At 37.1% G+C, this 2,938-nt stretch overlaps 1 non-coding gene across 1 annotated transcript; it reads right to left on the bottom strand.

Annotated features, from left to right (window-relative positions):
* Window positions 1-1,011: 1,011 nt before the first annotated feature.
* Window positions 1,012-1,083, bottom strand: TRNAY-GUA (transfer RNA tyrosine (anticodon GUA)). The gene has a single exon. It is a non-coding gene; the product is annotated as a tRNA-Tyr (tRNA).
* Between the last annotated feature and the right edge of the window lie 1,855 nt (window positions 1,084-2,938).

Raw genomic sequence — 2,938 nt, 5'->3', positions numbered from 1 at the left:
GTAAGATATCAACGCGAAGAACAAGTCGAAAAAAAAATTCCTTTGTCATTTCTTCGAAAAAAAACGCTTCATTTGCGTAATAACGTACAGATTCACTGATTAAAAACGCATTTACAGTGTGACGGAACTTTCAGGGAAATCTGGCATGGCTCACTTAAGGGGAGTCAGAACTTACATATCTTGCAATGTTAAATTCTTTAGTTTTGGGTGCACTTTTGTTAGAAGTTATAAAAGATACAAATGTAGAAAAAATAGGGTATATGTAACGTACCTTTATGTAAACAACAGTTAAATAAATTTAAAATTCCACTGAGCGGTTGGCAAAAAAAAAAAAAATCAGTGATAACATTTTTTTGCATTAAGAATTACTACAAATTATTTTTTATTTTTGCTGAAGATAGAAATAATCTCGTTTTTTTTTTTTTAACCTACTGCGTAACATGCCATGACATTGATATTGTATATTAATTTCAGCCTTCTGGGTACAAACTTTCTGAGAAAAGTGTACCATCATCATCATCATCCTTCACGAATTAGGCCTCTATAGACCCATCTAGCAGTCTTCTAAAAGATCTTCCTGGTCGACGATATCCTCCAGGTTTATACTGCATCATAATTTTTGGGATTCTTGAATTTTTCATTCTTCTTACATGATCTAGCCAATTTAATTTCTATCTTCTGATTTTTTCTTCTACTGACTCTACTTCTAATTGTTCCAAAATTTCTTCATTCCTTTTTCGGTCTAAAAGAGTATATCCTGCTGTCCTGAAAAATTTCATTTCCGTTGCTTTGATTCTGTTCATGTCTTTTTTCTTTAATGTCCAAATCTCGCTTCCGTATAAAAGGGAGGGTAATGCTAATGTATTATATATTTTTATTCTTGTAGATTTTTGTACTAATTTAGCTTTTAATGTATTTATTATTTTAATGTACCGAAGTACATATGATATTTCCATGCAGATATTCTGCGTCATCATACTATGAAAGAGTAATGGAACTGAGAAAAATTCTCTCCGGCGCCGGGATTTGAACCCGGGTTTTCAGCTCTACATGCTGATGCTTTATCCACTAAGCCACACCGGATACCCACCCTGGCGCCGGACAGAATCGTCTCCGTCGGATCCCGGCCAACTAGTCACTCATAACGAGTGCACCTCAGCACATGTGTGGACTTCAGTCCTACGTTCATAGACATCTATGACGTAGTGCAGAGGGCGGCCACTAGAGGGAACCCAAGAGTTGAAACTTAAAAAGTCACTGATGACATTTTTTGCATTAAGAATTACTACAATATTTTTGCTGAAGATAGAGCTAAAAGCTGACAATTAGAAGAAATAAAATCATATTATCATTTTACAGATATTAAACTACCGAAAAACGATAAAAACCTGAATTTCATTTTCTTTTTGTCAAAATTCGGTGTACAGACTAGTGTTCTGCAATGTTCGAACATGAGAGAGGCAACCAAGATATTACAAACTTCGTCTTATGTCATATCAAAAACTAATCGCCAGATCTGTGCTAAAATCCATAAGAGGTTAAAATAAATTAAATACGTGGAAGGATAAAATCAGTAATTGACTATCAAAATAATTCGTCTTGAACAAGAGTGTTCTGTTTCGTACGATATGTGAGAGGGGTTCACCCGGTACCTGGCAAGCACGAGATCGCCCACTACGATCAATCAAGTCAGGGGATCAGGTTGAGGTCAGGCAGGTGTGCGCGTTGTTTTGGGAACCTGCCGGGAGCGGGGAACCGCGGTGCGATGGGCAGTTTCTCTGTTCGGACTTCTACCGAAGAAAGAAACGCTCAATTTTTTAATTAACTGACCCGTTTCTATGAAACATCTCAGTATTAATGGCGACACATTAAGGCCAATTTTGAAAATGTTGACCTAACGGCAACCATAAAACCCGCAGACTCCCAGAAATGTGAGAAAAGTTACTAGACGGAAATAACAACGTATATTCGCTCTCTAGTTATGTGTTCCGCGTAGTGTACAGTAAGCTCGAAATACCAGCTTATGGAAACCCAGTTATGGGTACGAGGAAAAAATTAATACATAGACAAGTTGCCTGATCTTAATTTTATTACACGTGATTTAAAGATTCTGCGGTACGTGAAAAAGGAATTCAAGTCGAGTAGAAAGTGTATGTCACAGAGAAAATTAAATATCTTAGACATTACAAAATTATATTTTCAGTCTATTTTAATATATGATTGCTAAAAAATAAATTTCACTAATGGATGTTTGGCATGCTGCTATCAAAATGTAGACGCGTGCTTCAACCTAAGACATGACTACCTCGGGGAGTAGAACGTTTTGCAGAGCGGAACGTGTAGCTGGCAGTGTTTCTTTACACCTCTGCTGCGGATAAAGTGTGTTGGCAAGTGTTACTGAATTTATTGCGATGTTGCAATTATTTCTGGAAACATAGTTGATTTCCCACTAAATAAAAATAAATAAATGAAAATGGCAAAGGAAAAATCTGTTCCTTTTATCTGAAGATGTTGCTGTGATGCTACTGTTATTGAACATCTTCCACACATTAACTTCAGAAAATTTAATGTTCATTTATTTGACATGCTAGAGACAAGGAAATCAGGCCTCCTCTTTCCCTCCATCAGGGGATTACAACTACAATATTAAGAATACTTACTTAGTTAATTACTTATGACCTTCAGAGAATCCGGAGGTTCATTGCCTCCCATACATATGCCCGCCATCGGTCCCTATCCTGTGCAAGATTAATCTAGTGTGTATCATCCTATCCCACCTCCCTCAAATCCATTTTAATATTATCCTCCCATCTATGTCTCGGCCTCCCTAAAGGTCTTTTTCCCTCCGACCTTCCAACTAACACTCTATATGCATTTCTAGATTCGCCCATACGTGCTACATGCCCTGTCCACCTCAAACGTCTCGATTTAATGTTCC

This window comes from Periplaneta americana, chromosome 5 (genome assembly GCF_040183065.1).
Source record: "Periplaneta americana isolate PAMFEO1 chromosome 5, P.americana_PAMFEO1_priV1, whole genome shotgun sequence".
In the NCBI taxonomy this organism is placed as follows: Eukaryota; Metazoa; Arthropoda; class Insecta; order Blattodea; family Blattidae; genus Periplaneta; species Periplaneta americana.
This window is presented reverse-complemented; position numbering and strand designations above follow the sequence as displayed.